The sequence below is a fragment of the Entelurus aequoreus genome, linkage group LG22 (genome assembly GCF_033978785.1).
Source record: "Entelurus aequoreus isolate RoL-2023_Sb linkage group LG22, RoL_Eaeq_v1.1, whole genome shotgun sequence".
Lineage (NCBI taxonomy): Eukaryota > Metazoa > Chordata > Actinopteri > Syngnathiformes > Syngnathidae > Entelurus > Entelurus aequoreus.
In genome coordinates, this window is record NC_084752.1 from 13,113,908 (window position 1) to 13,136,835 (window position 22,928).

The window sequence follows — 22,928 nt, forward strand, 5'->3', positions numbered from 1 at the left end:
CATAGGTACTTACCCACATACATAGGTACATACGCTCGCATATACATACACAAATACAATACATACACACACACGGTACATACATCCACACGCACGTTCACTGTACAAACATACATAAACACCTACATGTACATACACATTCACTGTTCAAACATATACATACAAGTACATATACATACATACACTCATGCATATAATCACGTTTCATCAAAACCTATAATAATGTTGTTCCACCCAAGGGAAACTGGGTAAAACACGGCACACTGATAAAGCTTAACCTATTTTTACTATAATATAATTGTACATATCATATTTGCTGATGTTGTTCCCCACAATTTCACACTCTGTCTTCCTTTTTCTTCTTTCTATTCCCTTCTGCTCCAGTCCGGCTGCGCCAAATAATAATATAAATCCATTTAATAAAGTCAAATACAAGTAGGCAACAAGAGAAGTATCCCACACTTCTCTTTTGTAAAGAAAATCTGAACAGCAAATATGGGCATCTACATCAACTATATCAGGGGTGTCCAAACTTTTTCCATTGAGGGCCGCACACGGAAAAATTAAAGCATGCGGGGGCCATTTTGATATTTTTCTTTTTCAAATCATAACAAAATATATAAATATAAAGGGTCTCAGTCATTAAAATGTTAAAAATAAGTCACATTAGTATTATTATTTTTTATTTAACGCTTACAGTAAATCTCTATATCAACTTCAGGTTGATATAACGTTAAAAAAAAAGGTTTTATGCCTTTTCTGTCAAAGACAACTTTGTTTTTTATAGTAAAACTGAAATATGCAGTATTTTCCCCAGCGCCCAAAACATTCAGAAAGCAATGTTTGATGTGAAGTAATCGGAGCCCTAAAAAGATCAATAATGCAGGACACCATTGATTTTAACATATTATTATTTTTGATTAATCACAGTGAAAAGATCAATAAAATCCCATTAAATATATTTGGGATCCAAAAGGTCCCCCACTCATAAAGTGATAAATTTTTATCATATATTTTTTTACTTTCAACACTTAAATTACGAGATCAACTTCAGATATATCTGTCCATTTTACGTTTGAACTATTATTTTGTTTGTTTTATGCTCTTATGTCAAAGAAAACATTGTTTTTATATGGCAACCACACAATATATGAAATATTTTCCACATAAAACATTTTAAAGTGAAATATTAGCAGTAATTGGAGCCTTGAATAGATCAATAATTGATTATAAGATAGAATTACATTTTTTTTTTTTTTTTTGAGCAATGTCAAAAAAAGCAAAATAAAGAAAGACCAAAGAAAAACAAACAGCCTGCATGGCAGCTTTGTGTCAACATTGCAACTGTTCCTCGTTAGATTTCACCTCATTGCACTTTTTTAAATGTTAATTTTAAATTTTTGCAATAGCATTTCCAGAATATGTGGCGGGCCACTAAACAATTAGCTGCGGGCCGCAAATGGCCCCCGGGCCGCACTTTCGACACCCCTGAACTATATGTTTTGCTTGAGTATAGCTGAACAGGACAAAAAAAAAATGCTGCTTCCTTGCTTCCCTTCTCCTTGGAAGTTTATTGTAGATCATAAACAATGCCTCTCAACTAGACGGCGTGGCGAAGTTGGTAGAGTGGCTGTGCCAGCAATCGGAGTGTTGCTGGTTACTGGGGTTCAATTCCCACCTTCTACCTTCCTAGTCACGTCCGTTGTGTCCTTGGGCAAGACACTTCACCCTTTGCCTCTGATGGCTGCTGGTTAGCGCCTTGCATGGCAGCTCCCGCCATCAGTGTGTGAATGTGTGTGAATGTGTGAATGTGGAAATACTGTCAAAGCGCTTTGAGTACCTTGAAGGTAGAAAAGCGCTATACAAGTACAACCCATTTATCATTATTTATCATTTATAACTACATAATTGCCAACCCTCCCGAATTTTTCCGGGAGACTCACGAAATTCAGCGCCTCTCCCGAAAACCTCCCGGGACAAATATTCTCCCGAAAATCTCCCGATTTTCAGCCGGAGCTGGACAGCCTTTTTTCACGTCCGCTTTCCCACGATATAAACAGCGTGCCTGCCCAATCACGTTATTCCATACGAGGCGTCCGGCATACCGCCGATGAGCATGGTGCAGATGGAGAAGATCTTCTAGGCGTCCATGTTGGCGCACACGTTGCCAAAGCCGACGCTGGTCAGGCTGCTGAGGGTGAAGTAGAGGGCGGCGATGTACGAGCTGCGCAGCGACGGGCCGCCGACCGTGTTGTTGACGTAGGGCAGTGGTCGCGGCCCAGTACCGGTCCGTGGATCGATTGGTACCGGGCTGCACAAGAAATTTTTTTTTTTTTTTTCTTAATTAAATCAACATAAAAAACACAAGATACACTTACAATTCGTGCCCCAACCCAAAAACCTCCCTCCCCCATTTACACTCATTCGCACAAAAGGGTTGTTTCTTTCTGTTATTAATATTTCTGGTTCCTACATTATATATCAATATATATCAATACAGTCTGCAGGGATACAGTCCGTAAGCACACATGATTGTATTTTTTTATTAACCTCCGTCGGACAAAATTTCAAGCGTTGATCGGTCCGCAGTTACAAAAAGGTTGGGGACCACTGACGTAGGGCATCTCCAGGCTTTTGCCCAGCTCATGGAGCCATCCTTGGGGAAGAGACGGGATGACAACAGGGTGACAAGAACTAAATCATCCAGACTAGCAATAAATTGTATTATGTTTATCTTACCTAAAAATAAATATATTTATTAATTTAAAAAAAAAAACTAAATACAGTTTTACTATATTTTGCTAAAAACATCAAAATTAATTGTATTTTTATTTGTATTTTTTCTGACTCCTTATTACATCCAGCCATAGAATTATACATTCAAATAAACATATTTGAAGTAATTAATTTTAAATGATCATAATAATTCATTTAAAATGACCATATTTAATTATTAAAATAATTGCTTGTTTATCAACAACTTTAGCATTTTATTCATTACATTTTGAAGCTCTCAGAAGCCAAGTTATGTTATATTCCTTAAGATTTATTTATGTAAGTATCAATTATCTAAACACAGTTTTGTTTGCATATTTTCAGGATGTAGATATGTATGTATATATATATATATATATATATATATATATATATATATATATATATATATATATATATATATATATATATATATATATATATATATATATATATATATATATATATGTATGTATGTATGTATGTATGTATGTGTATATATATATATACACACATATATATATATATATATGTGTGTATATATATACAGTATATATATATGTATATACACATATATATATGAAATACTTGACTTGGTGAATTCTAGCTGTAAATTTACTCCTCCCCTCTTAACCACGGCCCCCGCCCCCAACCACGCCCCTGCCCCCAACCCCCCCACCTCCCGAAATCGGAGGTCTCAAGGTTGGCAAGTATGCTCAACTAGGAAGTAGATAGCTGAGGATATAATCCGACACGTTGGTAGACTTTGACGGCCACTTTAGGACCCCCCACCCTCGCTCTATATACATATAAACTTACATCATATATATAAAACCCTAATGAATGTGTTTCGCTATTTTCTAAGGGCTTTAGGCAGAATTGAGCGGCTCCCATTGGCTCCATTGTAAGCGGACTTTTGATCGCAGTTATTTAATATTTAGAATGCATTAAAAAAAAAAGAACATCCATCACTCCATGTCACTCCTAATTTTTTACCAGTATGGTGACTTAAATGGCGGAAAACAAAAGGAACATATATACAACTTGTACAATATCTCGACTCTTTACCCATTCATCGATAAATGTAAAAAACTTTTCTAAAATCGTCTCGTATCCGAATGTGTTTCCAATGGTTTTCCCTCCTACATGTTACTTTAATTATTCCAAATTCATCCAGACAAGAAAGACAGACTTGTGTGTCACACACTCACTCTGTTAGGAAAACACATTCAAGACCCCCTTAAGGCAAGTCCAGTCAGGTTCATCTGGCACTTTAAACATAACCATTAGTAAACTGATCTGTGAATGGGAATATATGCATGTCGGTGTGTGTGTGTGTGTGGGGGGGGGGGTGGACGGGACTACTTTGACACAACAGTTTCCCCAAGTGCTTTCTAACCTATTTTCATAGCTGTATGGCTGCCTTTCCCGTGTGTCAAACACTCCACCTCACCTCTTGAACACACCGCGATGGACGCTGTGTGAGTGTGTAACCATGTTACTTCGTTCGACTGACAGACATTGCTGTCACAAGATAGGGTTTCTACCTCTTAAAGACAGAGAAAACAAAACATTTAACGCAAGCCATTTGACCAGACTTTCAAAATAGACATGTTAATGAAAACAGCATGAACAGACACACACACACATACATACACACACTCACACACACACACACACACACACACACACGCACTACTGGACCATGGGCTTCTGTCAAATACATAGAAGTGATGGGAGTGAACCGCATTTGACGAATTTAGTGTGATGACTGCCCAAGTGAATTTCCTTTATTAAATTCATATGAACTAGAGAAACTACGCTTACTTTTTCCTGATTTGTGTTCATGAATTTAAAGCACCGTCGTTTCCAGTTCGAAAACAGATCTACATGAAGGTTGCTTATGCTACTCGGTGTGTTCTTTTAATTGACACCGTACTTTATGTGTGAGAAAGTAGCTTCAGACATTACCAGAAAAAGGCTCAACTAACTGATTTGATATTGTTTATTACAGTAAAAAAGGCCTTTTGGTTTCATGCCACCAAAATTAGATTTTTAAATATAACTTTTATTACCCTTCCCTAGTCTTCATTGAAGTTAAAAAGTGCTTAGAGTTTAAAGCTTTATTTACTTTTACAAAACCCAAAACCAGTGAAGTTGGCACGTTGTGTAATTCATAAATAAAAACAGAATACAATGATTTGCAAATTCTTTTCAACTTACCGGTATATTCAATTGAATAGACTGCAAAGACAAGATAGTTAATGTTTGAACTGAGAAACTTGTTTTTTTTTTTGCAAATCATTAACCTAGAATTTAATGGCAGCAACACATTGCAAAAAAATTATCACAGGGGCATTTTTACCACTGTGTTACATGGCCTTTCCTTTTAACAACACTCAGTAAACGTTTGGGAACTGAGGAGACACATTTTTGAAGCTTTTCAGGTGGAATTCTTTCCCATTCTTGCTTGATGTACAGCTTAAGTTGTTCAACAGTCCGGGGTCTCCGTTGTGGTATTTAAGGCTTCATAATGCGCCACACATTTTCAATGGGAGACAGGTCTGGACTACAGGCAGGCCAGTCTAGTACCCGCACCCTTTTACTATGAAGCCACACTGTTGTAACACGTGGCTTGGCATTGTCTTGCTGAAATAAGCAGGGGCGTCCATGATAACGTTGCTTGGATGGCAACACTTGTTGCTCCAAAACCTGTATGTACCTTTCAGCATTAATGGTGCCTTCACAGATGTGTAAGTTACCCATGTCTTGGGCACTAATACACCCCCATACCATCACAGATGCTGTTTTTTTTAAACTTTGCGCCTATAACAGTCCGGATGGTTCTTTTCCTCTTTGGTCCGGAGGACACAATGTCCACAGTTTCCAAAAACAATTTGAACTGTGGACACGTCTGACCACAGAACACTTTTCCACTTTGCATCAGTCCATCTTAGATGAGCTCGGGCCCAGCAAATCCGGTGGCATTTCTGGGTGTTGTTGATAAATGGCTTTCGCTTTGCATAGTAGAGTTTTAACTTGCACTTACAGATGTAGTGACAAACTGTAGTTACTGACAGTGGTTTTCTGAAGTGTTCCTGAGCCCATGTGGTGATATCCTTTACACACTGATATCGCTTTATGATGCAGTACCGCCTGAGGGATTGAAGGTCCGTAATATCATCGCTTACGTGCAGTGATTTATCCAGATTCTCTGAACCTTTTGATGATATTATGGACCTTAGTTGGTGAAATCCCTAAATTCCTTGCAATAGCTCGTTGAGAAATGTTGTTCTTCAACTGTTGGACAATTTGCTCACACATTTGTTCACAAAGTGGTGACCCTCGCCCCATCCTTGTTTGTGAACGACTGACATGGAAGCTGCTTTTATACCCAATCATGGCACCCACCTGTTCCCAATTAGCCTGTTCACCTGGGGGATGTTCCAAAATAAGTGTTTGATGAGCATTCCTCAACTTTCTCAGTCTTTTTTGCCACTTGTGCCAGCTTTTTTGAAACATGTTGCAGGCATCGAATTCCAAATGAGCTAATATTTGCCAAAAAATACCAAGGTTTTCCAGTTGGAACATTAAATATCTTGTCTTTGCAGTCTATTCAATTGAATATAGGTTGAAAAGGATTTGCAAATCATTGTATTCTGTTTTTATTTACGATTTACACAATGTGTCAACTTGACTGGTTTTGGGTTTTTTAACACCTGTCGGTCGGACAGACAAATTGCCTTCAGTCTATTTTCATTAAGAAAAAACAGGGGTTTTATTTTCGTACCGAGGCGTGTTCTGCGTCATTGGACAGCTTACAGTAGTTTGTTGAAATTTTACTGTTGCTGGATGCAATCAAAACTGACCTTATACATCTTTCTTCAAAGGAAGTTTTTACAATTTTTCCTCTATGAAAGATCTTGAAAAATTAGGACATCATCATCAAACATCTTTTTGGTTAATGGAATAAGAAAAGCTTCCAAAATGACACAGCCCCCATATCATACATTTTCTTCAGGCTGTCATCTTCATAAATCTCAAAAAAGAGATCCAGCATCACCACCTTTCCCAATGCAGATTTGCGATTCACCAGTAAATATGACCTTCCAAGTGGACGCAGATTGCAGAGTGTTCCAAGAAAATATAAAAAAATGATCACCCTCCTATTTATTCACAGAAGTGAATGGGAGACAACATTCTGTATCTTTGTGAACAGATTTTCTCCGTAATGAGCATCAACAAAACTAAGTTACTCTCAAGGCTCACGCACAAGCACTTGAATAACATCCGTAAATTGTCTGCCACTCAAGATGTGACACCTGCTATTGCTGCACTGGTGAACTCTAAAAGATGCCAGGTTTCAGGGTTGAACTAAACAAACGGTAACCCCACTTAAAATGCTGCATGAGACACCGCACCTTGACATCGTTATGTGAAAATTATGGTCTTCTGTGTAAATTTAAAGAAAGTGGACAGTGTGCAATACTGTCAGTCTCTTCGGTTCATACGTTTGTTTTTTTTGGAAATTGTTCATGCATTGCACAGCTTTTCCTTTTCTATCAATACGCAGTGATTCCAGCAAGGCAGGGAGTAACTCGACACTCTTGAATAGCTTCGATCTCAGTTTGTATGGTTTGTTGAGTTAGCACAGAATTAACATGTTGAAATGACAAATGAGGTATATGATACTTCGGAGAGTTTTTATCTATTATTTATTTTGTATTTTGTTCAATCCCACATAGGCTGTGACTTAAAGTTGAATGGCTTTGTATACTGAGACATCGTCTAAGTTCAGTGTGTTCTTCATGGTGTTTTTGCAACTGCTCCAATTTTTTTTCCTGAATTTTCAACTACCGTAATTTTCGGACTATAAGGCACAGTTAAAATCCTTTAATTTGCTCAAAACTCGACAGTGCACCTTATAACCCGGTGCGCCTAATGTACGGAATAATTTTGGTTGTGCTTATCGACTTCGAAGCTATTTTATTTGGTACATGGAGTAATAACAAGTGTGACCAGTAGATGACAGTCACACATAAGATATACGTGTACACAGCAATATGACTCAAGTAAACAACACCAACATTTTATATGTTCCATTGAAAATATAGAACATTACACACGGCGCTCAAAAATCCGTCAAAATGTTAGTACGACTTTGGTAAGCTATGAAGCCGCACCGCTTGATGGATTGTACTGTGCTTCAACATACGAGTATTATTATGGTGTGTGTATAGGGTAAGACATATTATCTGGCGTTTTGTTTCACAATATTATGCAAAAGCAGCTTTTCTTACCGTCTAGTTATTGCTGATCCGTAATTGGGATCTGCATAAGTCCTGAAAAATTTGCGCGCGTCCGCCTTTGTAGTCCGTGCCGACACTATAGTCGATAAGCTTCTTCTTTTTCTCTATCTTCTTGTTATGGGACATTCATCCTCCACTGTTGCCATTTCTAATATAAAGTAGTGTAAAGTTCTTACTTACACTACCGTTCAAAAGTTTGGGGTCACCCAAACAATTTTGTGGAATAGCCTTCATTTCTAAGAACAAGAATAGATTGTCGAGTTTCAGATGAAAGTTCTCTTTTTCTGGCCATTTTGAGCGTTTAATTGACCTCACAAATGTGATGCTCCAGAAACTCAATCTGCTCAAAGGAAGGTCAGTTTTGTAGCTTCTGTAACGAGCTAAACTGTTTTCAGATGTGTGAACATGATTGCACAAGGGTTTTCTAATCATCAATTAGTCTTCTGAGCCAATGATCAAACACATTGTACCATTAGAACACTGGAGTGATAGTTGCTGGAAATGGGCCTCTATACACCTATGTAGATATTGCACCAAAAACCAGACATTTGCAGCTAGAATAGTCATTTACCACATTAGCAATGTATAGAGTGTATTTCTTTAAAGTTTAGATTAGTTTAAAGTTATCTTCATTGAAAAGTACAGTGCTTTTCCTTCAAAAATAAGGACATTTCAATGTGACCCCAAACTTTTGAACGGTAGTGTATATCTGTCCGTAAACTCACCATGAAAGCGGTAAAACATACCGGTGTAGTGAGTTTACATTATTCACCCAAGGAACTTTAAGTCGGACAGTTTTTCACGGGACACATTTCCGGCGTTGTTATTGCACTAGTGAGCCAAGGATTGATTGTTGATTGAAGTAAAGTCTGAATGTCATTAAAACAGTTAGCTCCATCTTTTGACACTTATTCCACTCCCGCTCTTGCACGCTACACCGCTACAACAAAGATGACGGGGAGAAGACGCTGTCGAAGGTGAGCCACGTAAATAAGACCGCCCACAAAACGGCGCATCCTGAAGCGACTGTCAGAAAGCGGCTTGAAGATGATCTGTAAAACATCATCTATGCAACATTTTGACCAAAGAACCACCATTACATGTTATGTAGACCACAAGGAAGTGTTTTACATTTAGAAAAAAACATATATTTATGACCCCTTTAATGCGCCTTTTGTGTGAAAATAGACCTGACTCGACCCGCTAATCGGCAGTGCGCCTTATAATCCAGTGCGCCCTATGGTCTGGAAAATACGGTAACTTGAAGTTTTTGGTCAAGACGATTGTTTGTGATATGTATATTTTCAGAATGTGCTCGTTCTATTTTGGGCCAGAGTAAAACAAACAAAAAAAACAATCTGAAGTTGTCGTAGTTGTATTTTTAAATTATTATGCCATGATTTTACCAGTCCGGCCCACGTGGTAATAGATTTTCCTCCATGGGGCCCTCAGCTCAAATTTGTTTAACACCCCTGCTATAGAATATTGAATACATATTATCTAGGCCACAAGGAAGAGTTGTAAATGTAGATTAAAATCATCATAGGTCCCCTTTGAGTCTTAAAATTGCCAATGTACGTAGCACTTTTTTTTACTGTACATTCTGACTGTTGGAAATGTCATCTTATAAGCACTCAAAATACGTCAGTCATGCTTCTACTCCAAATGGAGTAGGAAAGCTTTGTATTTACAAAACCCAAAACCAGTGAAGTTGGCACGTTGTGTAAATGGTAAATAAAAACAGAATACAATGATTTGCAAATCCTTTTTTAACCTATATTCAATTGAATAGACTGCAAAGACAAGATATTTAACGTTTGAACTGATAAACTTCATTTCTTGCAAATATTAGCTCATGTGGAATTTGATGCCTGCAGCATGTTTCAAAAAACCTGGCACAAGTGGCAAAAAAGACTGAGCAAGTTGAGGAATGCTCATCAAACACTTATTTGGAACATCCCACAGGTGAACAGGCTAATTGGGAACAGGTGGGTGCCATGATTGGGTATAAAAGCAGCTTCCATGAAATGCTCAGTCGTTCACAAACAAGGATGGGGTGAGGGTCACCACTTTGTCAACAAATGCGTGAGCAAATTGTTTAAGAAAAACATTGGTCAACCAGCTATTGCAAGGAATTTAGGGATTTTACCATCTACGGTCCGTAATATCATCAAAAGGTTCAGAGAATATGGAGAAATCACTGCATGTAAGCAGCAAGGCTGAAAACCAACATTGAATGCCCTTGACCTTCGATCACTCAGGCGGTACTGCATCAAAAACCGACGTCAGTGTGTAAAGGATATCACCACATGGGCTCAGGAACACTTCAGAAAATCATTGTCAGTCACTACAGTTGGTCGCTCCATCTGTAAGTGCAAGTTAAAACTCTACTATGCAAAGCGAAAGCCAGAAACGCCGCCAGCTTCGCTGGGCCCAAACCTATCCAAGATGGACTGATGATGTGGAAAAGTGTTCTGTGGTCTGACGAATCCACATTTCAAATTGTTTTTGGAAACTGTGGATGTCATGTCGTCCGGACCAAAGATGAAAAGAACCATCTGGACTGTTATAGGTGCAAAGTTGAAAAGCCAGCATCTGTGATGGTATGGGGGTGTATTAGTGCCCAAGACATGGGTAACTTACACATCTGTGAAGGCACCATTAATGCTGAAAGGTACATACAAGTTTTGGAGCAACATATGTTGCCATCCAAGCAACGTTACCATGGACGCCCCTGCTTATTTCAGCAAGACAATGCCAAGCCACGTGTTACAACAACGTGGCTTCATAGTAAAAGAGTGTGGGTACTAGACTGGCCTGCCTGTAGTCCAGACCTTTCTCCCATTGAAAATGTGTGTTGCAATATGAAGCATAAAATACCACAACGGAGACCCGGACTGTTGAACAACTTAAGCTGTACATCAAGCAAGAATGGGAAAGAATTCCACCTGAAAAGCTTCAAAAATGTGTCTCCTCAGTTCCCAAACGTTTACTGAGTGTTGTTAAAAGGAAAGGCCACGTAACACAGTGGTAAAAATGCCCCTGTGCCAACTTTTTTGCAATGTGTTGCTGCCATTACATTCTAAGTTAATGATTATTTACCCCCAAAAAATAAGTTTCTCAGTTGGAACATTAAATATCTTGTCTTTGCAGTCTATTCAATTGGATATAAGTTGAAAAGGATTTACAAATTATTGTATTCTGTTTTTATTTACCATTTACACATCGTGCAAACTACACTGGTTTTGGGTTAGGGTTAAACTTTTTAGGTGTTTTAGCCTAAATAAATCAATACTAAGGGATGAAGGAATCAGTATCAGGCTGTTAAAATGAAGACATTGGGCCTCTCCTAAAAGATCATTGTGTTGGTATTTGCACCGCGGTGCAACCCACAGACAAGGACAAGTGGTTTACTATCACAACAGATTACCTACTGTACACAATAATAGTGTTTGTGCGGCAGGAGAAGTATTTTATGCACATTGTTGAGTACACATTGCCAATGAATGTACATAGGAACCAAACCATCAGCCAAAGTGACACAAACACACACGCTGACAGTGACACAGAGAGAGGTTTCGCTTGAATACACACCTGTCCTTCCGCTCTGTGGAACATATCACACAGACTGACCACAGGCCATGCCCTCTGCGTGCATATGTGTGTTTTAACGGGCTCCTGGGTATTCATGTACACAGGCAATTCCTCACAGGGCAAGAGTCCTGTATAACCATCTTAGCGAGGCTTTACTTCTCCTCTTCATTCACCCTTTTCATTTGTGTAGCCTCGCTCTCCTCTTTCCCAGTTCTGCTTCCCCTCGGGGTTCGCCTACTTTTGTCCCAGAAGAGGAATACATTTGCATGATTTGACTTTGGAAATGTCCCCAGATGTGATGTGTCAGTGTGTCACTGTATCAGTTTGGGGAGTGTCAACCTGTGAGTCGGTGTTTGTGTGTGGATACACTCCAGTGTGTATGACCTTATGTTTAACAGAGAGTTGATCACACTGGAGGGGGAGCACAGTGCAAGCCGTTGACTGATTGACGTCGACATAAACGGTCGTTGAAGTAACCGGCAATTTGTTGACATTGTTGTGCATATATTTCTATTTAAGATGTGCAAGTTACGCCAACGCACCACGGTAACAACACCGTTTTTTGGAAACTTTTTGTTCCAAAAACTTTTAGGTCAAGTCAAATATGCCTCTGTTTACAAACCCCCAAAACCAGTGAAGTTGGCACGTTGTGTAAATCGTAAATAAAAACAGAATACAGTGATTTGCAAATCCTTTTATTCGATTGAATAGACCGCAAAGACAAGATATTTAATGTTCGAACTGAGAAACGTAATTTTTTCTCTCTAAATAATCATTAACTTAGAATATAATGGCAGCAACGTATTGCAAAAAAAAAGTTGGCACAGGGGTATTTTTGGCCTTTCCTTTTAACAACACTCAGTAAATGTTTGGGAACTGAGGAGACCAATTTTTGAAGCTTTTCAGGTGCCTTCACTGATGTGTAAGTTACCCATGTCTTGGGCACTAATACACCCTCATACCATCGCAGATGCTGGCTTTTCAACTCCGGATGGTTCTTTTCCTCTTTGTTCCGGAGGACACAACGTCCACGGTTTCCAAAAACAATTTGAAATGTGGACTCGTCAGACCACAGAACACTTTTCCACTTTGCATCAGTCCATCTTAGATGAGCTCGGGCCCGGCGAAGCCCGCAGCGTTTCTGGGTGTTGTCGATAAATGGCTTTCGTTTTGCATAGTAGAGTTTTTAACTTGCACTTACATATGTAGTGACAAACTGTAGTTACTGACAGTGCTTTTCTGAAGTGTTCCTGAGCCCATGTGGTGATATCCTTTACACACTGATGTCGCTTTTTGATGCAGTACCGCCTGAGGGATCGAAGGTCCGTAATATCATCACTTACATGCAGTGATTTCTCCAGGTTCTCTGAACCTTTTGATGTTATTACGGACCGTACATGGTGAAATCTCTAAATTCCTTGCAATAGCTCGTTGAGAAATGTTGTTCTTAAACCGTTGGACAATTTGCTCACGCATTTGTTGACAAAGTGGTGACCCTCGCCCCATCCTTGTTTGTGAATGACTGAGCATTTCATGGAAGCTGCTTTTATACCCAATCATGGCACCCACCTGTTCCCAATTAGCCTGTTCACCTGTGGGATGTTCCAAATAAGTGTTTGATGAGCATTCCTCAACTTTATCAGTATTTAATCCCACCTTTCCCAACTTCTTTGTCACATGTTGCTGGCATCAAATTCTAAAGTTAATGATTATTTGCAACAAAAAAAAAAAGCTTATCAGTTTGAACATCAAATATGTTGTCTTCGTAGCATATTCAACTGAATATGGGTTGAAAATGATTAGCAAATCATTGTATTCCGTTTATATTTACATCTAACACAATTTCCCAACTCATATGGAAACGGGGTTTGTAGCATTCCTCAACTTTCTCAGTCGTTTTTGCCACTTGTGCCAGCTCTTTTGAAACATGTTGCAGGCATCAAATTCCAAGTGAGCTAATATTTGCAAAAAATAACAACGTTTTCCAGTTCGAATGTTAAATATCTTGTCTTTGCAGTCTATTCAATTGAATATAAATTGAAAAGGATTAGCAAATTATTGTATTCTGTTTTTATTTACGATTCACACAGCGTGTCAACTTCACTGGTTTTGGGTTTTGCACATCTCTTTTGACTGTTTACCCTCATTTATGCACTGTTCTGCCTTTATGTCCAGTGAGTTTTAGCAGTTGAAGAATAATACTTGCACTGTAAGCTCTCATCAGCATGTGAAGTTTGCGGTTTAATCTTATGGCATAAATGACCTTTAAATGACATCAGCTGATCGCAGAGTGATATTTGTCCATTTAAAGGGCCCCTTTGTAGCTGACAACATTGGCACTTATTTCATAGCTTTGGACCTAAAATATATGTTTGTTACAAGGGATGTTTGTTTGTTTTTCTTTTCATTTGTGCTACGGGGTGTGAATTGAAATAATGTGTACATACAGTGTATCATCATGAACTCCATCCATCCATTGTCTACCGCGTGTCACTCTCGGGGACGCGGGGGGTTGCTGGAGCCTATCCCAGCTGCACTCAGGCGGAAGGTGGGATACACCCTGGACAAGTCGCCACCTCATCGCAGGGCCAACACAGATAGACAGACAACATTCACACTCACATTCACACACTAGGGCCAATTTAGTGTTGCCAATCAACCTATCCCCAGGTGCATGTCTTTGGAGGTGGGAGGAAGCCGGAGTACCCGGAGGGAACCCACGCAGTCACGGGGAGAACATGCAAACTCCACACAGAAAGATCCCGAGTCCGGAAACGAACCAGGACCTTGTTATTGTGAGGCACACTGTTACGTGTGTACAGGGGAAGACGACAGCACAGACAGTGGGGACGTCGTTTTAGCTCTGGTTTATTTATATATAAACACAATATATATAAATAAGAAAAGAAGTGTGTAAACTCATCCAAAATGTGTGTGGTGTAGAGATTAGCTGTAGTGTGTTACCGGGAGTGTTGAACGAGGTGCGGAAGTCCAAGGGGGCAAGACAAGCTCGGAGGTCAGTGAGCAGGCGTGAGGTCGAGGGCAGGAGAGAGGCGTCAAAGTCCGTGTCCAGGCGGGAGGTCGAGATCCAAGAGGCATTCAGGGAACCAGAGGGAATACGGGGAGACGAGACACACGGAGCAACGGAGAAAATGCTGCTGGAACGACAAGGGACATGAGACAAAATGAACACGGAGGGGGAGAAAACACAGAGAGAGAGAGAGCATAGAGCTTGATACGAGTTTGGCTTACTGTACGAAACAGGAAACTACGTTCTGGCCCGGAACGCAGGTTTGCACTGGCTTAAGAAGGCATGGAAGCTCATCAGCGACAGGTGTGTAGAATGCTGATTGAGCCGATTGAATGCAGCCGCGCTCTTGGAAGGTGCGCCCAGCGCAGCGCACAAATGAATGCGCACTGGGGTGCGCCCGGGCCGTGATACACACACACTAACCCCTGTTGCACCGTGCTGCCTATTATAATGAACTCAGCTTTGCTAATATTTTATTCCCATACTAAGACGCATGGTAACACATTTTGTATTTGTGTGTATTACCGTATTTTCCGGACCATAGGGCGCACCGCCGATGAATGGTCTATTTTTTAATCTTTTTTCATATATAAGGCGCACTGGATTATAGGGCGCATTAAAGAGGTCACATTATAATTTTATTTTTCTAAAGGTAAAACACTTCCTTGTGGTCTACATAACATGTAATGGTGGTTCTTTGGTCAAAATGTTGCATAGATTATGTTTTACAGATCATCTTCAAGTCGCTTTCTGACAGTCGCTTCAGGATGCGCCGTTTTGTGGGCGGTCTTATTTACGTGGCTCACCTTCGACAGCGTCTTCTCCCCGTCATCTTTGTTGTAGCGGTGTAGCGTGCAAGGACGATGGAGCTAACTGTTTTAATGATATTCAGACTTTACCGTCCAACCGGAATTCTCTAATAACTAAAGTTATTTGGGTGAATAATGTAAACTCACTACACCGGTATGTTTTAGCGCTTTTATGGCGAGTTTACTGACAGATATAAGTAAAAACTTTATACTACTTTATATTAGAAATGGCAACAGCGGAGGATCAATGTCCCAGAACAAGAAGATAAGCTTCTTCTTTTGCTCTATTGACTACGGTGTCGGCACCGACTCCAAAGGCGGACGCGCTCAATTTTTCAGGATTTATGCAGATCCGAAATACAGATCAGCAGGTACCAGAAGCTAAGAAAAGTTGGTTTTGCATAATATTGCGAAACAAAACGCCAGATAATATGTCTTACCTTATACACACACCATAATAATACTCGTATGTTGAAGCACATCAAACGGTGCAGTCTAGAGGTATCTCTTATGTGTGACTGCCATCTACTGGTCACTTATCATTACACCATGTACCATATAAGTGACTGCCATCTACTGGTCACTTATCATTACACCATGTACCATATAAAATTGCGTTGAGGTGGGTAAGCTCAACCAAACTTATTCCTTACATTAGGCGCACCGGGTTATAAGGCGCACTGTCGAGTTTTGAAAAAAATAAGGATTTTAAGTGCGCTTTATAGTCCATAAAATACGGTAGTTAAAAATGGTACATTTGTAAAACTGAACAACCAAACGTTCAACAAACTTGGTGATTGCTCGGAAATGCATGCACAAGCTGTCCTGTAAATTATATTCCTGTTTTTGTTTTTTTTTCCCAGGATACTGCAATTATTACTTCACCAAGTGTTGGTGGTATTTATTAGGCATCAAAGTAAAGAACATATTTGTATAATATTTGGGGGGAAGACAATACAATGATAAAAATGTATTTGCCATACTATCTCAAGTTTTTTAAAGTACCTATTTATCGCTGCAAGAAGAACATGGAAATATATTGACTTTAACCTGTCAAGAAATACACTACCGTTCAAAAGTTTGGGGTCACCCAAACTGTTTTGTGGAATAGCCTTCATTTCTAAGAACAAGAATAGATTGTCGAGTTTCAGATGAAAGTTCTCTTTTTCTGGCCATTTTGAGCGTTTAATTGACCCCACAAATGTGATGCTCCAGAAACTCAATTTGCTCAAAGGAAGGTCAGTTTTGTAGCTTCTGTAACGAGCTAAACTGTTTTCAGATGTGTGAACATGATTGCACAAGGGTTTTCTAATCATCACTTAGCCTTCTGAGCCAATGAGCAAACACATTGTACCATTAGAACACTGGAGTGATAGTTGCTGGAAATGGGCCTCTATACACCTATGTAGATATTGCACCAAAAAACAGACATTTGCAGCTAGAATAGTCATTTACCACATTAGCAATGTATAGAGTGTATTTCTTTAAAGTTAAGACTAGTTTAAAGTTATCTTCATTGAAAAGTACAGTGCTTTTCCTTCAAAAATAAGGACATTTCAATGTGACCCCAAACTTTTGAACGGTAGTGTAAGTGCAATGTTTGCAAAAATTCACTAGGTGAATATTTGATGCAAGTAAACCTTCTAATGTATCTTTGTGAGTTTTCCTAGAAACAAATGTTTTTGTAAGATTTGCAAACACAAACATTTGTTTTTTATTCAATGTTCTTAGAATCCTGAGATAATGCGAAAAAAGCAATACAAATGTGTTCAATAATAACTCCTAAACCAAACATGCAAAATGTCTAATAATGCCTGAAATAATGTATCTTTGTGAGATTTTCAAGAAACATCAGCTTTTGTAAGGTTTGCAAACACAAACATTAGTTGTTTTTACTCAATATGACAGTATAACTCTCATACTAAACATGAAAGTTATATAAACATAACTCCAAAACCAAACATGCAATATGTCTAATAAAGCCTGTATTAATGTATCTATATACGTTTTACTAGAATCAGGTGTTTTTGTATTCTTAAAAATATACTTGTTATTGGTTTGTCTAAATCAGGGGTCACCAACCTTTTTGAAACCAAGAGCTACTTCTTGGGTACTGATTAATGCGAAGGGCTACCAGTTTTATACGCACTTAGATAAATTGCTAGAAATAGCCAATTTGCTCAATTTACCTTTAACTCTATGTTATTATTAATAATTAATGATATTTACACTTAATTGAACGGTTTAAAAGAGGAGAAAACACAAAAAAAAAAATGACAATTAAATTTTGAAACATAGTTTATCTTCAATTTCGGCTCTTTAAAATTCAAAATTCAACCGAAAAAAAGAAGAGAAAAACTAGCTAATTCGAATCTTTTTGAAAAAATTAAAAAAATTATTTATGGAACATCATTAGTAATTTTTGCTGATTAAGATTAATTTTAGAGTTTTGATGACATGTTTTAAATAGGTTAAAATCCAATCTGCACTTTGTTAGAATATATAACAAATTGGACCAAGCTATATTTCTAACAAATCATTATTTCTTCTAGATTTTCCAGAACAAAAATTTAAAAGAAATTCAAAATACTTTGAAATAAGATTTAAATTTGATTCTACAGATTTTCTAGATTTGCCTGAATAATTTTTTTGAATTTTAATCATAAGTTTGAAGAAATATTTCACAAATATTCTTCGTCGAAAAAACAGAAGCTAAATTGAAGAATTAAATTAAAATTTATTTATTATTCTTTACAATAAAAATAAAAAAATTACTTGAACATTGATTGAAATTGTCAGGAAAGAAGAGGAAGGAATTTAAAAGGTATATGTGTTTAAAAATCCTAAAATAATTTTTAAGGTTGTATTTTTTTCTCTAAAATTGTCTTTCTGAAAGTTATAAGAAGCAAAGTAAAAAAATGTATGAATTTATTTAAACAAGTGAAGACCAAGTCTTTAAAATATTTTCTTGGATTTTCAAATTCTATTTGAGTTTTGTCTCTCTTAGAATTAAAAATGTAGAGCAAAGCGAGACCAGCTTGCTAGTAAATAAATACAATTTAAAAAATAGAGGCAGCTCACTGGTAAGTGCTGCTATTTGAGCTATTTTTAGAACAGGCCAGCGGGCTACTCATCTGGTCCTTACGGGCTACCTGGTGCCCGCAGGCACCGCATTGGTTACCCCTGGTCTAAATCCTTAGTTTATTAATACATTATACAATGTTTACAATAAACATTTATTTATGTATTTATCCATCTGTAATCTCTTTATTTAAAGGTGCCATATGTATTAATGTGGCCAAAAAAGGTACTGCAATCACGGTCAAAATTCTGTAGTACCCTCCCACTCTCCATGACTGAGGTTGCCAGATACGCAGCCGAATCCGAATCCTACTCCAAGAAACTTCAAATGGCAATTGACGAGTCCTACGCTGTAGGTTTCTCTTGTTTACGCTTCTTGCAAGTTAAAGTTACAAAGTTAAAGTTAAAGTACCAATGATTGTCACACACACACACTAGGTGTGGTGAAATTTGTCCTCTAGGCACTGACACTACCCATAGCCACATAGGCTTTATATGTCGAAAATATATGTTGCCTTGTCAGTTGGATGACACATCAACATACAGGCTAACGGGCATATATTTCCCCCGTTTGCCTATATGTCAATGTGTCATTGACCGGGCTAGCATGCTAAGCTACACTAGTGTGATGGTGCTTCGCTCTTAAGCATGCGTTGCAGGAACATACTAGCTTTGTTAGACAAGATCATAGACTGTATTGGACAATATAGTTTACATACGAAATGTCCATTTCCATTTATTACAAGTAATAAGAAAACGTAAATGCCTGATTTACCTATCAAGGAGGAAATTAGCAAGTATGGCATCAGATGAAAAAATCTTCTCCAACTTTCAAAGGCATCCCCGATACAAATCCTTCTTTTCCTGGCTTTGTCAGGAATAAGTTGAGAATCGTAACGGCGCCTTTTAGATTGATTAAGGTCTGACATGTTTAGTTACTTTACCAGTGGCAGTAGCTCGACGAAGGTGGCGGTGCGTAACTGGCAACCAGGATGTGACACACTCACGGACTTTCTAATTGGTGAAACGGTGGAGGGCGGGGCATCGAAATTAAAACAATAATATTTCAGGGCTGTAAATCTAATTTTGAAATGGCTGAACTACCGTTATCACACACTAAAAAATGTTGAGTTAAAAAATAATCTAATTTTAACCCAACTGCTGGTTCAAAAAAAGACGAGCCCCTTATTTGAGTTATTTTAACTCAACATTTTGGGTTAATTTTTTCAACCCAACTTTTGCGTTGAATTATTTAACCAAAAATTAGAGTTATGCTAACTCAAAGTTGGTTGATTCATGACCCATCTATTGGGTTTAATTTATTTAACACAAAAGCTGAGTTATTCTCACTACAATGTTGGGTTATTCCCAACCCAACTATTGGGTTGTGCAATATAGCGCTTCTTGACCCAATAGTTGGTTCAAAATTATACATTTTACTGCTGGTTTGTCCTACTCCTTCCAAACTACTGATTAAAATTATTTTTATTCCATTAAAATATACTCAAAAGTAATATATGAGTGACATTTTTTTTTTACAATAATTGCTATGTATGGTCATAGTAGTTCTACACAGCATGCTCATATATGTTTATGTACATAAGATGTGTGATTGTAAATATTGTTAATGAAATTAATCCTTAATAAAATTCCCTTCAAGAAAAGTTACTTTTTAAGTAAAAAAAGCTTTTTACCCAAAAAATGCGTTACTCATTGAAAAACAACCCAAAAATGGTTCATAATTTTGAAAACCCAGAAATTGAGTTAAAATAATACCCTTACAACCCCAAAAATGGATTGCTCTTCATAAAAATAACTCCAAAAATCGACCAAACACTCGCAACTCATAAATTGGGTTATTAAAATAACCCAGTATTTTTCAGTGTGCAGTTATAAAGGTATTCGAAAATAACATGATTTATTAATGCCTTTTGACACATCAGGGCCATTTAATGATGACTTGACATGAAATTATTACATATAGCACCTTTTAAATGTTTTTCTATGTATTATTTAAGATGTAAAACTCCAGAAGTGAGAAAATAATTAGTAATTGCTAGGATTAAATAAGATCGGCCTCTTCCGACTAGACATGTTCAATTGTGTACAGATGAGCATGTGACGCCCCTTAATGTAACTCATTAAACCTTTAAATTAACGATACTACGACCATTAAATGTACCATTACAAACCCCTTACTTTGTTTGGCAGCTTAGTCCTGGAGGAGAGGGATTCATATGTTTTATGGTGGCAGTACTAATGAATAAAAGCTTGAGTCGAGTCATAGTTTGTGCTTAAATGTATTTGGAATGCGTCGAAACAGTATTTGGTACAATTAATGGAGAGCCAGGGAGAAAAAATATGGAAACAAAACAAAAAAAACCGCAACACATCTCCTCTCTTAAATGGTATAATTTACCGTTGTACTAGGCATCCCCGATCCCCAATGGCAATTGAAAAAGAAAACACCCTCACAGAATTCAAAAGTAAATAAAAAGAAAATAAAATAATACAATACAAACAAATGAAAAAAAAATGCAATCAATAAATAATATATACAAGATAATCCTACAAAAACCAAAACAAACCGAAAAAATTGCCATCTTTATTTCGACTTTGTGGATTATTTTGCAGCGGCAGAGGATCAATTGCAATATAGTAGTAGTGCTTTAGGTGTCCATATGTGCGGTTTTACTACCCTCCGCCCCTCCAAATGTGTACACGTACAGGGAAAACACAGAATTGGAGGTGTTCCACAAGTGCAGCAGTTGGCCTTTTGTATCCCACAGCTTGTTTTGTCTTGGCCCTCGGCATCTTGTACATACAACATTAAACACGGCACAAAAATATATCATTACACAGAAAACACAAACACAACATAAACAAAATATATTTATCCCTGAGGCTTATTGGGTGGAGGAAGTCTGGTTTTCAAGCTAACTTTTCCATATCTATAATGAAATCACGACACTGCTTAGTTATTAGAGTCATTATCTACACTGCTGTAGCGGCCTGTTGCCCTTAATGTAAGGAAAATTCAGAGTCAGTTACCATGGTTTTGTGATTATGTCTGGAGAGGATGGTTAGATAAAATAGAAACAAATAATCTTGCAGGTCAATTAAATGTTTGAAATAAATTTAGATTTGTTTGGATTAAAAAATAATGTGGCAACAACATAACAGATAACTTTTTCTTATTTCAAGAAGTACTGTAAATCTTGGATTTACACAACATTTATGAAAATCAAAAGTTCCTGATTAAAAACAAATAAAAACTAGTCAACCACTCAACAATATTTATATAATTAATATAATACAATATAATTAAATTAAAATAAAATAATAAAATAAATAAATAATACATATTATTTTCAGCTAACTCAATGTGCGTTTTTCACCGGTGGGATTGCACCTAAATGAATGAGATTTAATTCCATATAATTCCTCCACTTTTGAATGGGATTACATGAAAAATGAATACAAATAATAATTATAATAATTATATATATATATATATTAGAGATGTCCGATAATATCGGCCTGCCGATATTATCGGCCGATATATGCGTTAAAATGTAATATCGGAAATTATCGGTATGGGTTTTTTTATTATCGGTATGGGTTTTTTTTTTTTTTTGTTTTAATTAAATCAACATAAAAAACACAAGATACACTTAGAATTAGTGCACCAACCCAAAAAACCTCCCTCCCCCATTTACACTCATTCACACAAAAGGGTTATTTCTTTCTGTTATTAATATTCTGGTTCCTACATTATATATCAATATATATCAATACAGTCTGCAAGGGATACAGTCCGTAAGCACACATGATTGTGCGTGCTGCTGGTCCACTAATAGTACTAACCTTTAACAGTTAATTTTATTAATTTTCATTCATTACTATTTTCTATGTAACTGTTTTTATATTGTTGTACTTTCTTTTTTATTCAAGAAAATGTTTTTAATTTATTTATCTTATTTTACAAATTTTTTTAAAAAGTACCTTATCTTCACCATACCTGGTTGTCCAAATTAGGCATAATAATGTGTTAATTCCACGACTGCATATATCGGTTGATATCGGTATCGGTTGATATCGGTAATCGGTAATTAAAGAGTTGGACAATATCGGAATATCGGATATCGGCAAAAAGCCATTATCGGACATCCCTAATATATATATTATATATATATATATATATATATATATATATATATATATATATATATATATATATATATATATATATATATATATATATATATATATATATATATATATATATATATATAGTCGAGGCTACTGTTGTTATCCGTTATACAGTGCTCAGTACCGGGGTAGAGCGGA

At 37.3% G+C, this 22,928-nt stretch overlaps 1 protein-coding gene across 4 annotated transcripts in view; it reads left to right on the top strand.

Annotated features, from left to right (window-relative positions):
- The window catches only part of tenm3 (teneurin transmembrane protein 3), a 755,307-nt gene that overhangs the window by 91,838 nt on the left and 640,541 nt on the right, over positions 1-22,928 (top strand). The gene's annotated exons all lie outside the window — the stretch shown is intronic.